Source organism: Cebus imitator, unplaced genomic scaffold, assembly GCF_001604975.1.
Source record: "Cebus imitator isolate Cc_AM_T3 unplaced genomic scaffold, Cebus_imitator-1.0 Scaffold224, whole genome shotgun sequence".
Taxonomy (NCBI): Eukaryota; Metazoa; Chordata; class Mammalia; order Primates; family Cebidae; genus Cebus; species Cebus imitator.
The window spans coordinates 2,224,748-2,247,863 of NW_016107539.1; the positions used below are offsets into that span (position 1 = coordinate 2,224,748).

At 38.0% G+C, this 23,116-nt stretch overlaps 1 long non-coding RNA gene across 1 annotated transcript; it reads left to right on the forward strand.

The window, feature by feature from the left end:
* Positions 1 to 8,834: 8,834 nt before the first annotated feature.
* Positions 8,835 to 12,365, forward strand: LOC119466750. The gene is made up of 3 exons (XR_005195213.1): positions 8,835 to 8,969; positions 12,086 to 12,216; positions 12,309 to 12,365. It is a non-coding gene; the product is annotated as an uncharacterized LOC119466750 (long non-coding RNA).
* The last annotated feature ends 10,751 nt before the right edge of the window (positions 12,366 to 23,116 follow it).

Here is a 23,116-nt window from a genome sequence, read left to right on the forward strand (position 1 = left end):
GCTCTCATTCCCAACTACGCTCTCAAGAGAGTTCACACAGTCCCCTCCCATCCATCTTGTAGAATTGCAACTTTAAGCAGACCTGACACTATAGAAACAATAATTGGCAGGATATTCACAAGGAGCAAAAGATGGTCATTTCCTCAGGCACCAAAAAAGCATAACCTAGTTCTGAGGTTCCGGAAAATGATGGCTGGAATGACCCTGAAGTTTGCGCCGCCGTAACAAAAATGCAGCCTCATTGCTCTTCTTCTGATAGCTATAATCCTCCACATGAAAGCAGGCATAACTCTTAACTATTATTTTAGATGACATCCCCTTTTTAACTTTAAGCAGTGTTCTTTAAACATTTCTAAACTTTCCCAATTCCTCCCCAATACCATGCTATGAATTTGCTTGTCACTGTAAGCTGTACACAAAGAGAGACACATACAGCAAGCACAAAGATATCAGGAAGTGGTTTTCCTAGCAACAGTAATCATCTGAAAGATCCCAGAACACCCTTTCTATTCATACAGCACTTCGTGTTTTGAATAGTGCTGACAGGTGAAGTGGATTCATGGTATTTAATACAAAAAATATTGCTGGGGATTGGTACTGCACAAAAGCTCAAATATCCATACTATTCACAAGCAACTGAATTCACTGTTTTTATATCTACCTAGATTATTTAGTGAGGCACAATTGCAAAAGCAAATATTCACCTGCTCACCGAATGACTAATCCGGGGTGTATTATGGAAAGCCTGATTCCCTAGACTTCATTCAGGCAACTGGGACACAGCTCTAAATGAAGTCCAGCTTGCTCCATGCAAGACAGTCTTGTGGGTAGTTGTGAATGATAAAGAGACATCCGCCTCTCCAGTTCCCTCAGCAGATGTGTCCAGTTTAAAATAAAAATGAGTCAATGCTGTTGACAAAATCATCTACCCCTAAGGAACTCTATCTGGTTATTGCTTTGACTCTGTCAGAAACACTCTCAAATCACTCCTCCCATCCTCTCATCAGCCATATCCAAAGCATAGTTATCCCTGAAGGTAAAACAAAAGAGAACAGAGAGCAAAACAGCAAAAAACTAGAGTTCTCTCAGAGAGACAAGAGATTGAAAGAGAGAAAGAGAGAGGGGGAGAAAAATGGAGGGAGGGAGGGAGGGAGAAAAGAAAGAAAAGAGAAAGTCCCAGGATGCAAAGGAGACTGCAGAAGAATGTGTGGAGATTAATTCTATAAAGAGAGAGTGTATGTTTAAGTCACACAGGCTTACAATCCATGTGAAACTCATTAAGGTTTTTATTATTACCATTATTCTCTTTGTTATTTAAAAAACACATACTATGTACAAACCTGCTACGCATGCAAACCTGTGCCTCGCACTGGGGGTAAGAGAGGTCTCATTTTTGGGTTTGCAAGTTAGCTAATGAGATGGAATAACGAGAGAAAGTTGTAAGTAGCAACTGATGTCTGCAAATACTAAGCTTCACTCTTAGCAATATAGGGCTGCCTATATGTTGATATGGAGAGAGGGTAGTGACTATAATACAGGGTAGATAAGTAGAGGCTTTTGAAGGTTTGAATTGTAGCTCTGTGGTTGAGAGCAAATTTGTGAAATATGGCAGGACTGTTGGACAGATTAATCATGACAATGCCCTCAACACAGCAAAAGCACTTCAGGGTAGCTACAATTCACAGAGCGTGCCAATCAAAGACATGCCACTTAAAATGACAATGGTCTACCATTTTACACCCCTAAAATTAACAAAATTTAGAAGTCTGATAATATCAAATATTGTCAGAGAATGTGGAATTCTATATTGCTACCAGGAATGTAAAAGGTACCAACATGTTAGGGATGTATCTGATGCCACTTAAGATGCATGTACTCATTCCATGTTAGGGATGTATCTGATGCCCCTTAAGATGCATGTACTCATTCCAGGAGCCAGAAGTTCCACTCTAGGGTATATTCATTAGTGAGATTCTCATAAGTATAACCGAGGAGACGTCTATGAAAATGAATGTGCTCTGCTTACAGTACTGAGAGATCAGAAAAAACCTCAATGCTTATCCATAGGAAAATAAACAAATAGTGGTATATTCATATAGCAATTAGAATGAGTGAACAAGGCTTGAATTTATCAATATAGCTAAATCTTCAAAACATAAAGTTGAGCACTCAAAGCACGTTGGGCAGATGGATATGAAGGATGTGATGCCATGTATAAAATGTTTAGTATGGACAAAACAAACCCCTACTTTGTCAGGTACATGTAAAACATTTTGTGGTAATTTTTAAAAATAGATTATTAGCAGATTTAGCTAAAAGAATAGGGAACATTGATAAAGTCTGACCCATAGTCCATTGATTTACTAGTATTGATAGTATTCAAAACTCTTGGGGGTAGTGCATGAAAACTCTTCTTTTAATGGCTATTGGAAAATTTTTTTAATGTGTGACATAAAAAGGTTGTTTTAACAGTAAAATAGTATGTCAAAAATCAAATACTTAATACTCAGATATAGTAACAAAAGAGTGATTTTCAGTTGGGAAACACTGGGTATTACAAGCAACCCTTCGTTCAAAGCAACTGCTTTGATTTCATGTGTATTTCAGAGAATTTCCCATTTCCTCCCACTCCACCTTCCAACAAGGTACTTGTCAAATAAATCCATGAACATACAGAAGAAATGTAAGTCACAGTCACCATTGTCCATCCTTCTGGCAAACTCAACAAAGTCAAGAGGTGCAAACAGATAGAGGCTCCCGTGACGTTTCTTATTCCAGGCACTCAGGCTGAGAGCTTCTTGGGGCTGCTGAATCTGTGCTTTTTCTTGCTAGATGGGAAAATGAATGTGGATGTGCTGCCTTTTGGATTCTTTTAAAAATTGTTCACATTCCAAAGGCCACGTGTGTCCCCTGTTTCTCAGTGACTGATCAAAAGAGAGTTACATTTTAAGATTTATGAAATGCATGTCATTGTTCATGCTGATGGGGTTTGTCTTACAGCCAATCCACAAATGGGTGATTACATGAACAGTGACCCACAGGCCCACCAAGAGGGAACTGGAAGAGAACGAAAGGCAAAAAGAACAGGTCAAAGAGGAGCCAGGGGTCCCACGTGACATCAGAGTCACAGCACAGATAGCACCTCGGTGAAAAAGGAGAAAATAACATTCCGCTCAATTTTCTAAAATTCCACTTCATACAAAATTGTGTCCTACTCCCTACATTAATAAACACTAATACAGGGAGATACAGAGTGAGAAATTAAACATATCCCTTTCCCTTAAAAGTCTTACAATCAAAAATGTATGAGGGAGAAGGCAAATAATTAAATTGACAGTTTCAGAAAGTACTATTGCAGAAGAAAGTATTTCATAAAATGTGTTCACAGGAGGGACAGCCAACTCAGTGGGGTGATAGAGGATAAACATGGAAGACTATCTTAAGTAGATAAAAACTGACCAGAATTTTAAAGTTTTAAAGCATGTGGGCTTTTTAAAGTAAAAACCCACTCAGCCAAGCAGACAATGGAGTCCCTTTGTTCCTTCCATTTTCTCCTTCAACAGCTATTTATTATTTATTATGTCCTAAGTATTGGGGATATACTAGTAACCAAAATTAGGCATGGCTCTGTCCTTCAGAGCTCATGATAGAGTGGTGAATTGAAACACAAATCTGAACTCTCTAATCTAGAGTACACGAAATTTAGCAAGGAACAGGGAATCTGCAAATTTGGATTAAAAACAAATGATGTTTATATTTTCAGAAACCTTTAACTAATATTTAGCATTTCCTCCCATCGTGAATTTAGGCAACAAATCCAGTAGAATTAGCAATATCTGTGACTTTGCTCACGAATATAAATTCTAGATTCTTATATCCCATTGCAATTGCTGAAGATGCCTTAAAATATCATTTGTGCTCATCACCACTTCAAAATTACACCAGTTATTAGACTTTCCACTAGATCTTGTTATTTAATATAGTAATAAAGAAGCACAGTTATTACTGTGCTACACTTTAAAAAATATTTTGATAACCAATTATATTGAAATCTAAGTTTCTTTGTAATCCTATGTATTTTATATTACACATTTGATAACATTATTCTGGCCTTCCTGGACTGCCATAGGGAGCCATGGAACAAAATTATTAAGAATCCCTGAACTGATTAAATAACTGAAACTGATAAAAATTGCAATTTTGTCAATTGCCACAGAAAGGAAGCATGCAATTCAATGAGCAATAGTGAGGGACGCAAGGGAAGGTGGCCTGGGGTTATGGGAGAGGTGTGAATTTTAACTAACAAAGGAGCATGAAAGAACATTCCAGAAAAAGGAACCAACATGTGCGAATATGCCTTGAACAGGGCAATGCTATAGGAAGCCAGGAATGCTGAGACAGGGCTGAAAGTCAAGGGATCCTGGGAGAGGGGTGACGAGGGTCATGAAATGAGGCTGGAGTGGTGGACAGAGATCTGGCAATGTAGAAGCAGAGAGCAGGTGCATAAGGCATGGAAAAAGAAAATGAGGCAGTGCATTCAGAGACTGCACATGGTCAAGTTTGGCTAAAGGCCAGATGCTGTGCCAGAAAGAGAAAGGTGAGGTTGCCCAGGTTGCAGGGCTCAGAGAACGGCAAATATTGAGGGCTGTGATAACAAGTTAGACTTTATTTTGAGGGTACTAGGAGCCATTGAACAACGGATTGACCTGCCCTTAGAGACCCCACACTTGGTGAGCTGGTGTATCAATCAGACACACACACACACACACACCCCCTACAGATACTGAATCAGTGACATCGTTCCTAGGGGAAATACATAGGTTCCTATAAGCCTCTGGTCACATTTTTGCCAACTGTTGAATACATGATCTTGTATGATGTGTGTTTCTGTTCAAAGACACCTTCTTTACTACATATTCCTAATTCATTGACACTGAATTTACAACCAACAGCACTATCACTCATACCTGAACAAACTTACCTGATATACCAATTTCCCCTGCAAGGCACATCATAGCCTTCTTGTGCTTATAGCATTAGACAGTACTTTTTAGCACTACTCTTAGGGTCCATTTTAAACAGCAAAATCACAAACAAAAAGCATAAAAATGTGAAGAACATGGCACTGAACAGACCACAAAAAGGACTCCTGTTAAGAGTGTAAGAACTGAAACAAGAAGGCAGAGGAGTGCTTTCTTTCAATCTCAGCCTGGAACATGTGAGTCAAGTGACTCAAATCTTTTGCCTCTCTGAGCTTGTTTGCAAATGACTGTGAAAGCTCTGCGAGTATTGATTTCAGGGTGACAAATAACTTTTAGTGAGTAGAATTAGCAAATATGGAATCCATGAATAATGAGGATTGACCATATAGCATTGCAAAGGCTCAAAGCCCAAAATCCATAAGGCAGCAGGTTGAACACTCCCAGGCAGGAGCTCATGCTACAGTGATGGACAGAATTTCTCTTTCCCTGGGGAAACCTCAGTTTTGTTCTTAGGAACTTTCCACTGCTTGGAGGAGGCCCATCCACATTATGAAAGATAAACTCTTCTACTTAAAGTCAACTGATTTGAGATGTTGAAGACATTACAAAATACCTCCACAGCAACACTAGACTAGTGTTTGATTGAATAACTGAGTACTGTAGCCTAGCCAAGTTGACACATAAAACTAACCATCAATTATGGCGTTGAAAGGAAGGAGAAACGTAGGAAGTAAACCCTATAAACTGTTCAGGTGGAAAACACTGCTAGTTGGATCTTGCTTTTAAGACATTTTGGAATCTTTTTGTTTTCCTCTTAGCATTTTAAAGTGCTCTACACATCCAACCCTTGGTCCTTGCTCTCCACAGCCGTCTGTCCCTCCATCCAGTCCTGTCCCTCTAAGGCAGAAGAAGACACTACATTTTGAGAAAATGTCCTACTACACTTGTAGCATATTTCCCCTTGCCATCTCAAGCAGTTCCTTCAGTATCATTCCATTTTCCTTAAGATGTGTACTACGACATCACTGGGGAATACTTTAATTGCAAGTAAGAAAATATCTGACTTAGAGTAGCTTAAATGATAGTTGTTTATGTTATGTTTTAAATCATCATCCTTAAAAAATACTCTGCAGGCCAGGCGCGGTGGCTCACGCCTGTAATCCCAGCACTTTGGGAGGCCAAGGCGGGTGGATCACGAGGTCAAGAGATCGAGACCATCCTGGTCAACAGGGTGAAACCCCGTCTCTACTAAAAATACAAAAAATTAGCTGGACATGGTGGCGCGTGCCTGTAATCCCAGCTACTCAGGAGGCTGAGGCAGGAGAATTGCCTGAACCCAGGAGGCGAAGGTTGCGGTGAGCCAAGATCGCGCCATTTCACTCCAGCCTGGGTAACAAGAGCGAAACTCCATCTCAAAAAAAAAAAAAAAAAATACTCTGCAGATACGTGGTTGTTGGGTTGGTTTACAGAAGGGTTCAGCAAACTATGGCCAGTGGACCAAATCTACACTGCAGCCTCGGTCTCTCTTTTTGTTTTCTACAGCCCCCAAATTAAGCAGCAGCAGCAATAGAGACCATGGGTCTCCACAAAGCCTAAAGTACTTACTACCTGGCTGCTTACAACACAAGCCTGTTGGCCTCTAGTTTGGAGACTCAACCCTGTCCTCCAGGACTCAGCCTCCATCTTGCTGCTCTCCTGGGGCTACTGGCATCGTTTTCCCTCATGGATGCCCCAGCTCCAAGAATCCCTTCTACATACACCTGTCACAAGAGGAAGTGGAACTTCTGCACTCATCTCCCTGATGGATGATCTTTCCCAGAAGGCCCCAGCTGGCATTCCTACCTTCCATCAGATGAAGTGCAGTCACATGGGCCAGCTGCAGAGGAGGCTGGAAAGGGGTATGGCTTGTGTCTTCAGACTCTTCCCTGCGGGGGAGCCTCTTCTCATCATGGGCTGGGATTGGCTGCTGGGCCAACTAGTTTCAGAATTAATTCATCAAGAATGCTCCACCTCCCCAGGGCTACTTATAACAGTATCAACCTTGTAAGGCGTAAGGACAGGGATCCCTTGTGGTTTGGAGGCTGGTTGGTGCTATAGCACTAACCTCTCTTTTGGGGATTCAGAAGAAAGAACTTTTATCAAATGACTGACTTGGCTTCAAATCTAAGCTCTTAAGATTATTTTATGTCTTGATCTGCATAGTGGTTACCCAGGCATAAACATATGTAAAAATTCATTATACTATATGCCTAAAGTTCTGTTCAGTTTACTGTATGTTGGTGATATCTTAATAAAAGAGGAAAAGATAAAATTGCCAAAGGGAAAGGCCTTTAAACCCTCTTTTAGATATCTAAATATACAGAAAGATTAACATACACATATATATATCCACACAGACAGACACATGTATCTTACATCCACATATGTACATATCTTACAACCTACATCCTATATATATGTGCGTGTACACACACAGAGCAATGATAACTAGCATATGTTGAGTTCTATTAGGTCACCTGATATATTGTGGGGTGTCAAAGCAAGAACACTGGGGACTTTCTTAAGCAATCATGTTACACAAGAGCTCTTGCTTTCATCTCGTATCCACCTCTTGCCAGCACGCTTCCTGTATCTCCTGCATTTGCTTGGTCCTAGATAAGACATAGTTACTCCCACCACAGGAGATATGGGACCAGAGAAAAGGAAACGCCCATTTCTTTGTGACATCTTCTTTTAATAATCAGTAGAGCTAAATAATTTAAAATCCCTACAATGGTGACTTTTTTTTTCCTTGCTTTTCTTCTCAGAACACAAGGGGCTAATTAAAAGTGGGAAAGTTCTTGTTTGATCAGAAATTCTTGTGTTTTGGAAAAAGAGAAACTCTAATATTCAGAAAGAGCTTTAATTGGCTTTAGAGTCACTAAATTCCTTTCCTTATTTAGGACAGTACGAATGAGCTTTTCTCTCTGGATCACAGCGGAAAGGTATGGTAATCGGACCAGAGGAACCAGGGCTCCCAGCCAGGGGAACCAGGTTTTCAGCTGAAAGATGGTCTTTTGATTTGAATCTACGGCATTATCTTTTAACCTAACTGTGTGATTCCTCTTTGAGAACCTCTCATAAGTTCTGGTCTTTTGGCTGACTTCTCTCCATAAATGACTCTATTACTAAAGCCGTAAGCTTGTTTATTGAGGAAGCTGTGTGTGGTGGTCCCTAATGGAGCATGTCAGCATAAAAGCCCCATTATACTGAGGCAGGCCTAGGTCCATACATTTCATGAAGCACTCTTTCCTGGATTTATTAGTATTAGTGCAGGAAAAGTGAGTGCTCTATGTAGCACAGCCTTTTGAAACCAATGTGCTCCTACCTAGAAAAGGCTGGAAAAAGAATTCCCTGGGCTCATAGGTGCTCCTACCAAGAGGAACCATGAACTTCATCAAAAGTTGAACGGTGCTGGAAGTCAGTACAAATTAGCAAAAGAACATCTCTGTGGAAAATTTACAAATGTTCTTTCCATGGCAGTGACCCTAAAGGCTGATATGTCTATTGGTTAGCAGACTGTTTTTGGTTCTTATCTGTAGATAAGTGGTATGATGAAGATGATTCAGTCAGAAGAAAGTTATAACCAAGTCAATTTAGTATCAAAAATACTTTTTGTTTTATAAAGTGCCTATCTATTGACTCTTGTCGATTCTTGCTTAATAATTAAAATAGGGGCCCATTTATCCACTAACTGGGTCACGCTTGTGTGAAGGTGTTTATTGATCTGGCATGAAGGTGTTTATTGATCTGTCATTGCAAAGAGCATACTCTTGGTGTCTTCCCTGCACATCTTTCAAACGGTGGCTGATATTGTCACCTAACAGTGAGACCGGTGGGAAATGTCAGCAACGGTGACTTTGGGGGATAGTTTCTCCCAGTAAGGAAGGCAAATTCTACAAAAAGAATGAAGCACAGCAGACAAAGTGAAGCGCTGGTTTTTACAAGGTATTTGCACTGACCCTATTTATGTCTTTGGAATGTCTGTTTGATCACCTGCTGAATCTTTGGAACTATCTATGAATAACAGATGAGGGATTTGGGCTGTTTTAGGTTTGTGATGTCTTGTCCTCTCTTAAAAAGAGCTTTGGTGCCTTTACTTATTACCCATCGACACACTACACACTTCCCCATCTTACCTAAAAAGTATCAGTATTTTTGCCATGTTGTTGCCCAACGCAAAGATTAAAAAGTGGCACCTTAATAGCTAAGATTTCTGGGTTAAGTATGAGAAGTACTAGGCTATAACTGCTGGTGGACAGTTAGCTAAATAATTCAGAAAGATGTTATGGCTCAGTAAAATGAATGACTGCAACTCCTGTGTCTATATCCTTCTGTTGATCATGAGGAGTGTACAAATAAGGACTCTATTTGGTTTTATGTGATAAATATCTGCTGGATGTGGCTTAGGGATTTATTTTAAAGCTAGTCAGTGTTTTCGGGCATGCAAAGAGAAGTAAAGCAAATGAGTCTGAGAAAAGATCTGAAACCAGGGACTAAAGTGCCAATGAGATTTTTGTTCCAGCTCTAATTTCTACCTCTCTCAGGGCATGTGCAGTAAAATGACCTACGCAAATTGGGCTTTACACGACTACCGGTTTCTTTTTGGCCCATATCATTGACTCCCAACAGTTTAGAGAAAGGGGTCAATTATTTGTCTGCTTCAACAATTCACAGCCAGGTTTCAGAGAAAACAAGTTCTCAGGCCAAGTTTTGATACTTAGTAACAAGCCAGCACAAAACAGAAATAGCCCCTTTTTTAAGTTTAAGGAAGACCTACCTCTCTCCTTTTAGTTACCTCAACAACATTTTTCATGAAGAGTCTTCTAGAAGCAAAGGGAATGATAGTCTAGCACAGGGGGTGGCACCCTTTTTCTGTAAAGAGGCAAATAGTAAATGTTTTAGGCTTTGCAGACCATGCAATCTCTGTTACAACTACTCAACTCCATCTTAACCTCAACACAGCCATTGACAATACATACATGGATTAGCATTGGTCTGTTTCAGTAAATTTTTTGGACAGAAATTAAAATTTTACATAATGTTCACGTGTCAAAAAATACAAATCTTTTGGTTTTTTAAACTATTTCAGATATTTCAAAAATTCTTAGCTTTTGAACTGTGCAAAAAAGATGCTGGTGGGCTAGAATTGGCCCAGGGGCCATAGTTTGCTGACCCCTTCTCTAGCAGCATATTTCTAATGACAGTGAGGTGACCGAGAATCTGCCAAAGCAGCATGTAGTCCCAAAACCTCTCACAAGTCACGCTTGGAACAATTTCGTGACAAGATGATTCTGCTATTATTTTTGCACAAGGTTCTAAAAAGGACTGTTGCATTATACCTTCTGCACACCACCATGAATGTACCAGAACATTCTTTGATAATACGATGGCTTCCTAACATGCTGGAAGCTCCCTCTACTTCCAGCCATTGTCCAGATCTCTTTTGATTGTCAGCCAGTATCCATTTTTTCCCACAGGTTATATAATCTCCTCCAAAAATGTGTCTCTTGCTATTTTGAGTCTTAAACAATAAGCATTGCTTCAGCCATCTCAGTGTTTGATCTCGTATCCATTGCTGTGGTACCCATCGTCTAATGTCTTACCTTCTCTATTGTACTCAGGTTCTGAGAGACTTCCTTGGCAGAGATTCTTACGTTTGCTGAGTGTTAGCTTTTACCAGGGCTTCTAATTGATTATTTAAAATGGGGATGAGACTCCATCTAGGTCCACTTTCGTGGTTTGGATACACAGATCAAAACCTCTCAACCAACACAGAACAGTCCTTTAGCTAAAAAGCTCTTCCCCAGATGTTTCTACGTGCCTTAGGTTTCCATCTCCCTGATGACATTCATATCAAAAGGATTCACAATTTCTGTGATGAAACACACAGAAATTATTTGTTTCTGTGAGAAAAAGAAATAATAATGGAAACAAATCAATTCTCAGAAAACTGAAAAGGACAATAACTTTACAAATTCCAAATAGCACAGCTAGAAATAGAATTTGTGCCAATTTTATGAATCATAATTTTTAACTGGTCAAATATTGGTGATTTCAACTGGTTCAAAGAAATTTGAAGTAAATTAGACATAACTTAACAGTCTCTGATTTTTTGTTTCCTTACTGCAAGTTTGCCTTCTTCAGTTTCCCAAGTTTTAAATCATACAATAGGGTTGCTGATGATCCCCAAGTTTTTACATTGTGAAGAGAGTGAGAGAGAGAGAAAGAAACAGTGATAATAAAAGATGGAGACAGAGAGTGACAGAGAGTGACAGGGAAAAGCATAAACAGTGAAATTGACTATCTCCTTGGCCTAGACCTAGTTCCTGTAGAAGAGACTCTGACCAACTCTCACCCCTTGACAAATCAATGTGGATGGAGTAGGGATGGAGTCAAAGTCATCACATAAAGAAATTTCCAAGAGTTTACTCTTGTGGATCAGAGCAAGGTTGTAACTGGGACAGCTACTATTGAAAGCACAACAGAGATGGCACAATAATTATCCTTCACAGATGTGTCTTAGAGCTGCTATGCCATGGCTGTATTATAGTTCCATATGAGCCCTGAGATAAAGGAGTAATATTCAAAACATTTAACATCAGGCATCATTCAGTCAGAACCAGCCCAGGTTATACACAGGTGGCTGAGCCATACCAGTGAATACCCTAGTAAGATCGTATGGGCTCCTTGAATAAATATGAATACCATTACCCCTTCTAGAATGAGTTCTTTCATGGACCTGGGCAATGAGAGAGGATTGGAATACAGAGGTCTCTCTAATAATGGGTAAAAAGACAGGTAGCCAGAACTTTGCAATTTGTTGCTCTGATCTTTTGGTATGTGTTGCCTGGTGACTTCTGAACCTTCTGTGTTCATCAGGGGTTTTTGCCAAACTCTGGAAAAGAAAACGCATAAACAATCCCACAGTCAGAATATTGTCTTATGCATTTGCTTTAAGAAGAAGTTTCCAACAATACCTTAGAGCTAAAAGCAAAGGTTCTCTGGACAGAAATTTCAGCGTTGCTGCATGAATAACATTACTTGGTCTATTCTCTCCACAGCCTGAGGAAGGCGAGGAAGTCTGTCTGCAATGTCTGCTGCATCCATCTTATAGTGACCACTCCTGGAAATGGTATCACTGCTTCAGCCCCCTTGTCCCTGCTTACAGAACAAGGACACCTTGCCACAACAGGTCAAGCACGTAAGATAGGCTAAAGCCATTTTCCTGGATGAATCCTGGAATCTTTTCTCTCAAAATTTCTTGAGCTTTTGGGTCTTTTCTAGGCACCAGTTAACTCAATGATTTTTTTACTGGTGGGAAAGTGGAGCAAAAGTTCTGGTAAGGGAAGGGACAGTGTTCAACTTTGCCTCTCACAGGGAAGAAGGGTGGAATAGGATGTCAGCTTCCTGGATCATAAAAAAAGGTTGGGAACTACTGAATTAGCTGATTAACAGACAAATGTGTGCTATCATATTAAAGCACAATGAGGTGTTCTACTTTCATGACTTCCTCTAGGTCTGCAATAGATATTTATTGAACCAAATTGCATACAAGAAACTGATTTGAAGCAGAGAAGACAGGGGCAAGGGAGGCATTGGGGACGGGAGCAACACACATGGGCTGCTTTCAAATATTCAAAGGGCATCAGACTGCAAAGAAGTTAGACCTTCCAAACAAAGTAAAGTACTCGATGGCTTCCCATTGTCTAAAGAATACAATCCAAAACTACTTTATCAGACCTATGAAATTCTACGTATGGGATTCTTGAAATTGGCTGAATATTAGAATCACTCCAGGAGTGATTATATCCAGGGACCTGGAACCACCGCATGCCAATCCTTGGAATGGGGTCCTGGGCATCTGAATTTTGTTACGAAGGGCAGATTGGGAGCCTCTGCAGCCACTTTATCTCACTCCAGCTTACTTCTCCAGGCTCATTTCCTAGTACTTCCCTCTTTGTTAGAAGTTCTTCCTCCTTTGGCCTCCTTTCTGTTCCTGGGACATTCCAGGCACCTCCCAGCTCCAGGGCTTTTGCTCTTCCAGGTTCCTGTGCTTGGAAGAGTCTTCTTTCTTATTAAAGCTGCCACGTCAGATCAGAGTTATCTCTAAGTAAGGAGATGCCTGATCTTCTGGATTAGTTTCCTAGGCCTGCTGCAACAAAGTACCACAAACTGAATGGCTTAAGACAACAGAAATTTCTTGTCTTCCTGTTCTGGGGTCTAGAAGTCCACAATCAAGGTACTGGCAGAACCATGCTCCCTCTGAAGACTCTAGAAGAGCTTCTGCTTCACGCCTTTCCCTTAGCTTCTGGTGTTCCCAGCAATCCTAGGCCTCGCTTGGCTTGGAGATACTCACTCCAATCTCTGCCTCCGTCACCACATGGTATTCCCTCTGTGTCTTTTTGTATTGTCTTCCCTCTGTGCATAGTCTCTTCTCTCTCTATGTATATATATTTTTATTTATTTATTTATTTATTTATTTATTTATTTATTTTGAAACAGGATCTTGCTTTGTCGCCCAGGCTGGAGTGCAGTGGTGCAATCTGGGCTCACTACAACCTCCACCTTCTAAGCTCAAGCTCAGGTGATCCTCTCGCCTCAGCCTCCCAAGTAGCTGGGACCACAGGCACATGCCAACACATCTGGCAATTTTTTTTCTTTTTCAAGACAGAGTCTCACTCTGTCGCTCGGGCTGGAGTGCAGTGGCACAATCTTGGCTCACTGCAACCTCTGCCTCCCGGGTTCAAGTGATTCTCTTGCCTCAGCCTCCCGAGGATAACAGGCATCTGCCACCACACTCAGCTAATTTTTTTTTTTTTTTTGTATTTTCAGTAGAGACAGGGTTTCGCCATATTGGCGAAGCTGATCTCAAACTCCTGACCTCAGGTAATATGCTTGCCTCAGCCTCCCATTGTTATTATTATTATTATTAATTACTTTGAGATGGAGTCTTGCTCTGTGGCCAGGCTGGAATGCAGTGGTGCCATCCTGGCTCACTGCAGCCCCCGATTCCCAGGTTCAATTGATTCTCCTGCCTCAGCCTTCAGAGTAGCTGAGATTATAAGCATGCACCACCATGCCCAGCTAATTTTTGTATTTTTAGTAGAGATGGGGTTTTGCCATGTTGGCCAGAATTATTTCAATCTCCTGACCTTGTGATCCACCTGCCCTGGCCTCCCAAAGTGCTGGGATTACAGGCGTGAAACACCATGCCCGACCAGTCTCCCATTACCTTTTATAGAGACAGGATTTCACCATGTTGGCCAGGCTGGTCTCAAACTTCTGATCTCAAGTGATTGGCCCACCTAGGCCTCAAAAGTGTTGGAATTACAGGCATGAGCCATCACACGCAGCCTGTTTCTTCTTGTAAGGACACTGGTCATATTTGATAGGATCTGCCCTAATAATACCATTTTATCTTCATTACATCTACAATGGCATTCTTTCCAAATAAGCCTACATTCACAGGTACTGGGGTTAGGCTTCAACATATTTTTTTTGTTGGGGGGAGGCATAATTTTACCCATAACACCCTACGTCTAAAGTAGCCCCACCCCACTCTTTCTGATCATGATCATTTTACCTTATCTGAAGCAATATTGCTTATTTATGAGTTTAGTCATGTGCTGGCTGTCTTCCTCATTGAGTATAAGCCCCAGGGGAGCAAGAACTTTGATTGTCTGGAATTCCACTATGTCAACAATGCCCAAAATGACGCATAATTAACACTTGTTTGAACGAATGAAACAAGCTACGATCAAACAATGAAAAGGGTGGCAGATTTTAGTTTACCATGAGGACAACTTTTATATAATTAGAGCCCACTCAACATGAAATAAGTTGCTTTTTTTTTTTTTTTGAGGCAGTAAGTCCCCCGTTATGGCAGGAGTTGATACCAAAGTTGAGCAACATTTTAGAAGAGGTAATAAAGAGTGGATTTGCATATCAGTTCGCAAATGGATTTATGACTTCTAAGGGTCCTTTAAAGCCAGAAATTCTATAATTCTATATCTGAGCAAAGGCTTTTAAGAAATACTGTGTCTCAAAAGAATGACTCTAATGGTGAAAACGTCAGGCAGGCGTAAGCTTCCCGTTACAGGTTTCTGACAGGTGAAATCGTGTGACAGCCCTCAAATCACATTACATTTGTAACCTCCTTTATGTCTCATGAGTCTATTCTTAAGCTTAGCTTGAATTTCTTTTTATTTTATTTATTTATTATTATGTTTTTGTTGGCTCATTCTATCCAAAGTGGAGAAAAAGGAAAAATAAATAAATTTCAGTTTGGGATCCCTTTAATATCTTAACTAAGCCTGTTACAATGAGATATTGTATTAAGTTGGTCCTGTCTTAAGGAAGGAACACCTTCTCTGTTGAAAGCTCTTGCTGCCAGGGGACTCATTGTTACCAGAGCAGTCAACTTTGATTTGTGTATCAATAATGTCGTGTCAGTAGCCAGAGGGTATGGCAACAGGGCGTTCCAGATGCTTTTATTGGTGCTTTTGCTGGAGGATTATTTCAAATTAACTTCAGTCTCTTGGAAGACACTGAGCAGTAGTATGCTATTTCCCATTTGTAAACAAAATGGTGAATAATTATGGGAGAAACCAAGACAGGATGATTTCTAGGAAATGTCACATCTGCAGATCTTAATTTCCTCCAAGCACTGTTGCCCTGTTCTTCTTTTCCTGTTGCTAGTATCCTCTCAGGAACAATACTGAATAGAACCTGCTTACAGGGCAATTGGTAGCTTCACAGCCACTCAACAAAATAACTGGAGACTCTTCTGCTGTCACTGTAACCACAAGAAGAGATTGGAAGTCTGCAGAAACTGCTGAAGGCTAAATAGAAAGGGACTTTTAAATGGTATTATAAAATTTTAAAAAATGTTTTGTATGTGACGGTAAAAGTCATAGTTATTGTATAAATTCCAGAAAATACTACAAAGGAAAGGGATAAAAATCAAAATTATCTGTTATTCTATCACTCAAGATAAACCACTGCTTATCATTTTGGTATATCTAGTTTGAATTCCATGTGTGTGTGTGTGTCTGTGTGTGTGTGTGTGTGTGTGTGTATTTTATAGAAAAGATATCATATATTGTTACTTAATGATATGCAACAGAGATTGGAAAGCCTTTTTTGTAAAGTACTAGATACAGCAGATTTTCAGCTTTGCTGGCCATAAGGTCTCTGTTGCCACCCCTCAACTCTGCAGCTATAGAACAAAACCAGCCAAAGACAATAAGAAATGAATGGGTGTAGCTGTGTTCCAATAAAACTATTTACAAAACTAAGTGATGGGCAGGGTTTGTTCCATAGCCCTAGTTTACTGTCTCCTGATATAGGATGTTATTTTTTTGCATGTCATTAATATTTTCCAACACCGTTTTTAAAGATACTGTAGTATGCCATTGTACTGATGTACCATAATTTTTTAGCTACTTCATTACTGTTGAACTTTAAAGCTATTTCAGTTTTCATTATTATAAAAAACACAATAATGAATACCTTTGTGGCTATATTTTTCAACTTATTGATTATTTTTAGTATAAGTTAATTAAAATATCATTGACAATGCTAAGGTATGTATGAAGCTCCCATCAATCTCAATTTTTATTAATGTTACGTGGTTGTAGCATATTTGGCAATTGCCCTTCACATTTGGGCAATTCTTTCTTGGTTTTCTAGTGTTGACAATAAATGTCACTTGGGGTATTATTAGGGACCCTTATGTTAGTCTTAGTAATTATTGTCATAGAAGGACAGCTATAACTGACACAGTGTTTCATTTTTTGGGGGGTGGTAATGAGTACTTTGAGAATCTGAGGAAAACAAAGACTAATCTCTGAAAGAAAATGCACATACCACAAAATGCTAAATAAAATTTCAGGGAGTTCAAAGAGTTCTAAGGCAGTTTTCTTAAGTAAATACTTAGAAGTGGAGTTGCTAGATCACATGCTAAGTATATATTTAACTTATAAGAAATTATCAAAAAGTTCTTCAAAGTCATTGTGTCATTTTAAGCTCCTAGCATTAAAGTTTGAAGCTCAAGTTATTCCACATTCTCATCAGCCCTTGGTGCTGTCAGTCACTTTCATTGTAGCCATTCTAGTAGTGATGCAGTGGTATATAATTCTGTTTTTTAAATTTGCATTTAAGTCTATGATCCGTTGTAAGCTAATTTCGTCTATGGTGTGAGGTAGGGGTCCAAATTTATCATCTATTCCACATGACTATCAAGTTGTTTCAGCACACATTGTTAAAAAGACTGTTGTTTTCCGCACTGAATTATCTTGGCATTTTTGTCAAAAATGAATTGGCCTTATATGAGTGGGTCTATTTCTGGACGTTCTTATTTGTTCCATTGATCTGTATTTATACTTTATGTTAATGCCACATTGTTTTAATTACAATAGACTCATAATAAGTCTTGAAAGCAGATAGCATAAGACATCCAAGTTTGTTTTTTATTTTCAAGATTGTTTGGGTTATCTAGATCCTTTGCATCTCCATATAAATTATAAATCAGCTTGTCAATTTCCACAAAAGACTGATGAGATTTGTAATAGGTTTGCACTGAATCTATAGACAATTTTAGGGAGAACTGATACCTTAACATTGAGTCTTCTAATCTACGATCATGCACATCTTTCAATTTATTTATTTCTCTTTTACTATCACTTGTCAGTATTTTGATTTGCAGTGTACAGTTCCTGTATATATTACATTTATTATTGAATTTTTCATGGATTTTGGTACCATTGTAAATCATACTTTTAAATATAATTTACAAATTGTTTGTTGATAGTATATTAAAATGCAATTGATTTTTCATATTGTTACCTCAACTTTAATAAATGTATTAGTTTTTGAAGCTTTTTATAGAGTTCTCAGAATTTTTTATGCTCATGATAATATCTTCTACAAATAAAGACAGTTGAAAATGTTTTCTTTCCAGTCCGTATGGCTTTTATTACTTTTCTTTGACTTATGGTACTGTCTAGAACCCCAGGGCAATGTGAATAGAAATGGTAAGATAAAACATCATTGCTCTATCCTTGATCTTAAAAGAATACTATTCAATTCTTCACCATTAAGCATGAATAGTGGAAGGTTTAGATATTTCTTAGGTGCCTCTTTTCAGGTTGAGAAAGTTTCCTCTATTTCAATTCTGTGGAGAGTTTTTATCATGAATGATTATTGATTTTAGCCAAATGCTTTCTCTGTATCTGTTTGGCTGACTGTATTTTTTCCTTTATTCTTTTGTGTGGCAAATTACATTGATTAATTTTCAAATGATACACCCAACCTTGCATTTCTAAAATTAAACCCTACTTGGCCATGATATCATTTTTATATACAATGATGGATTCCATTTTAAAATAATCCATCATTTTTATATATAATGATGAATTTCATTTTAAAATATTATTAAGAATTTTTATATTTATATTAATGAGATATTAATCTGTGGGGTTATTCTTTTTGGTTACATCTTAGTCTGCTCTTGGTATCATAGTAGATATCCTCAAAAAATGGGTTGGCATGTGTTATCTTTTCTATTTTCTAACTATGCCTATGATTAGTAGTATTTGTTTCCCAAACACCGTATAGAATTTATGACTGAAATAATCTGGGCCTGAAGTTCTCTTTATGAAGTCTTAAATTACAAATTCAAGTTCTTCAACAACCAGGGTTATTCTGATTTTTCTATTTCTTTTTGTGCCACTTTAGGTAATTTGTGTCTTTCAAGGAATTTGTCCACTCACTCTAAATTGTCAGATTGATTGTCACAATGTCATTTATCATAGTCAAGTATTATTTGTTTAATGTCTGAGGGATCTATAGGAATTCCTCTCTTTAAAATCCTAATACCGGTAATTCAGTTCTGCTTTCTGTTTTTCTTAGTCAATCTAGCAACAGATTTCTAATTTTTTAATCTTTTCACAGAAACAGAGAAATATCAAGGTCTCCAACACTAATTGTGGATTTGTTTTTCTTTTTGCTTCTGGCTATTTTGTTTCATGTATTTTGCAACTCTGCTTATTATGTGCATATATATTTAGAATTGTCTTGCCTTCTTAGTGAACAGACAATTTTATCATTAAAAATGGCCCTTCTTTATCCTTTAAGTCTACTGCAAATGATATTAATGAACTCACTCCAATTTTATTCCCTTTTGCATGCCAGATTTTTATCTATCCTTGCTTTTAACTTATCTGAATCTGTAGATTTTAAGAGCACCTCCCGCAGATAGATATAGAGAGTTTTATTTTTTATCTCTAACATTGTATTAGGGTATTTAGACCATTTACATTTAACAAAATTACTGATATGAGCTTAAGTCTACCATCTTGCTCTTTATATTTCTGTTGGCCTGCCTTTCTTCTCTCCCTTATTTCTCTTTTCCTGCCTCCTTTGGATTAATTGGATTTTTAAACTATTTTATATCTTCTCTATTGGCTTATTGTCTGTACTTGTTTTTCTTTTAGTGGTATTTCTAGGTTTATAATATGTACCTTTAAATTATCATAATCTTCAACTAATAATATACTACTTAACATGTAATAAGAATCTTAAAATAGTATGTACCTCCTTTTCTTTCATTCTGTCTTTTGTGCTAATGTTGTCATGCATTAACTTTCACATTTGTAACATACTCAAAATACAATACTATTATTTGCTTTAAAGTAAGTTATTTTGTAATTGAAACTATATAAAAGAAATTTTTTAAATGAGAAAAATGCCTTTCATATTTACCTACCTATCTCTCAATTTTGGCACTGGAGATTCAATTCTATCTGATATTATTTTCTATCAGCCTGAAAAAGTTTCTTTAGGAAAAAACAAACAAAAATTTCTTGTGGTGAGGATCTGCTGGGGACAAATTCTCTCAGCTTAAATTGAATTGAAATGTCTTTTTTCTCTTTATTTTTGAATAATATCTTCACTGGTTATGGAATTCTAGGTTAACCTTTTCTTTTTTTCTTTCACCAGTAAATGGAGTTGTTTCATTGTTTTGTGCCTTGTGTTCATGATGAGAAATCAGAAGTATGCTTATCTTTGTTGCGTTTGTGTGTCTTTTTTTCCACCTCTGTATACTTTTAAGATTTTCTTTTTATTACTAGCTTTCAGTAATCTGATTATGGAATAAATCTGTATGGCTTTACTTAAGTTTATCTTGCTCTGAATTTATTGGGATATGTAAGTGTCAGGATTCATAATTTCCAGTAATTTTGGAAAGTTTTTGGCAATTATTTTTTCAAATATATTTTCTTTTCTCTTCTTTCATTTTCTGGGACCCCAATAATACATAAATTAGACCATTTGGAATTGTCCCACATGTTGTTGAGAATATCTTTATCTTTTGTTATGGGGGTTCTCTGTGATTTAATTTAGATATTTTCTATAAGTATGTCTCCAAATTGAATATCCTTTTCTTCTTCAGCATCTAATCTTTTGTTTATGTGTAATATATACATAACATATATTTAGATTTAAGTATTGAAATTACATATATTTAATTTCAAATATTATCTTTCTAGCTGTCAAAATTCTGCTTGGTTTTCCACTTTTAATATATTTAATTTCTTTTCTCATACATGTTTTTTTAAATGCTTAACACAATTATACTAGCTCTTTTAGAGTCCTTGTCTGCTAATTACATCACCTTGATTATTTCTGGGACTACATATTTTTCTGGCTTTTTTTGTTTCCCAAGTGACTTTTACTTGATGCTGAAAGTTATTTTACATTGTTGAGTGACTACAGTTTGTGGTCTTCCTTTAAAGAGTGTTTGGAAGTTGGTTAAGTTACTTGTATATCAGTTCAATTCTTTGGAGGCTTGTTTTTAAGTTTATTTGGATTGGTCTAGATCAGCAATTTTCAGCTGATGGTAATTTTTCACTTCTCTCCCCACAGGGCATTTGGCAATATATGGAGGCTGTTTTGGTTGTCACAACTACACGAAGGGTACTGCTGCATCCAGTTGGTAGAAGTCAGGAATGCTAATAAACAATGCATATAACAGCTATGCACACACAAAAAATTATCCAGCCCCAAATGAATTTGTTGGCCTTGATTACCTTTTACCTTCAAGTTAGTTTAGCCCTACTGTTAATGTAAAACACTTTGTGGGGGTCTTTGTGCAGACCCTGCGTATTCAATTCAATCTCACCTCTCTGTTGGGTTGGAACTCAAATATCCCTCAACACTGAACTCTTGACTTATTCATTCTATTTGGTAGTCATTCTTTGTCCACCCTTGTGTAGTTTCGGTCAGTGCACAGCTAACTTAATATTATTTCAAGTCTCAAGAAGACGCTCTGCAGATTTCTGGAGCTCTTTTCCTTTAGGATTCTGCCCCACAAATTCCATCCGTTCTTCCTCCCCAAAGTATGATGCCTTTTTCCTCAATTCAGCAAGGCCATTATAATCTGCTTGGGTTGATCCTCCTAAATTGTAGTTTGGAACATGGCGAGCAGAAGTCCAGAGTGATCATGTGGTTCATCTTGGTTGTTCTTTTTCTCTCAAAGATGACCGTCTTGTGCTACACATCATGTAATGTCTGAAAATAATTGCTTCCTGTATTTTGTTCAGTTTTCACATTGTTCATGAAAGGAGACGAATCCGATATTAGATCCTTCATCATGGCTATGAGTGGAAATTTGAGATGCATATTTTGAGAAAACCGAAGAGATTGGCTCGTTTTCTCATTTTTGTATGGCCAGATTGGAGTTGACCTGAAATAACTTCTTTAAAATTAATGTTTTCACATTAATAAATACTCTCAGTGCAACATCTGGCAATAGAGCGATAAAGACTGAAATTGAAAAAGTACTGCCGATGCTATTATTACAGAGAAGCAAGTGCTTTTTACTTTTTTGATCCTTAGAGCACTTTTTTTTTTTTTTTTGAGGTGGAGTCTCCCTCCATCACCCACGGTGGAGTACGGTAGTGCAGTCTTGGCTCACTGTGACTTCTGCCTCCCTGGTTTAAGCAATTCTCTTGCCTCAGTCTCTCCAGTAGCTGGAACTACAGGCATGCATTACCACACCAAAGTACTTTCCACACTCCCTCTTTTAAAGTCTTCTCTGCTTAGTAGGAAGGGGCAGACTACATTGATTCATTCCTTCTCAAATTTACTCAGCAAATTCAATCAACAAATATTGATTGACTACCTACTGCGTCTGGGCACCATTCTGTATAGTGAACATTTTTTTAAAAAAGACACAAACAAGCAAGAGGAGAAGACAAGAATGATCCATGTAGTAATAAATGAGAGTTGTAAACATCAAGATAAATTCAAGTTTAGCTTGATATAGTTGGTTACACTATAGAAATGGTTACAAATAGATGGTTGCACACAAAAATATTTATAGATACGTGTATACAGATGCATTAGTATACACACATACATGTCCTTGCTCTGTCAGCTACAGGACCTAAATGAAACAACATTCTTTAGCAGTGAGCACACCTGGCACCTTGATCTTGGTTTCTAAATGCCATTTTCTAATACAAGGAACCAGGACTCTGTGGAGAAATATCTGATTCTAGGACTGGGGCCAGAGTACCTGGAGCATCTTGTATTATCAAAAAGTAAGAAAATACTTTTAAAAGAAGCCCACAATGATAGCAGTATGCTAAAGACACCCAGAAGCAAACCAAAAGAGCTCGCAGAAGGGAAGGCTGAAACAACGTGAGCAACAAAATGAGGTGGTATTGGATTATAGACAAGGTCTAAAATTAGTATCTATGATACATACTGACACAAATAAATGACTGATAGATAAATAGGACACAAAAGACAATCTTCTGTGCAGAAGAATTCCAATTAGTTGTGGAAATATTTTACCTTAACTTAGGTGGAGCATAACTGCCCCTCCATAACCATGAGTTGTACATAGCAACTTCCTTCCAAAAAAGACAGTATGAAGGAAGGGTAAGGAGGTTAAAAGGGTAACTTAACAGTGAAGAACCTGAAAAAACACGACTTCAGCCAGGTGCTCAAGGTCAATATCACAGTGATAAATCATGTTGATGGCGTGTGCCTTTTTATACTATGTGATGAAAATGACACTTTACCTC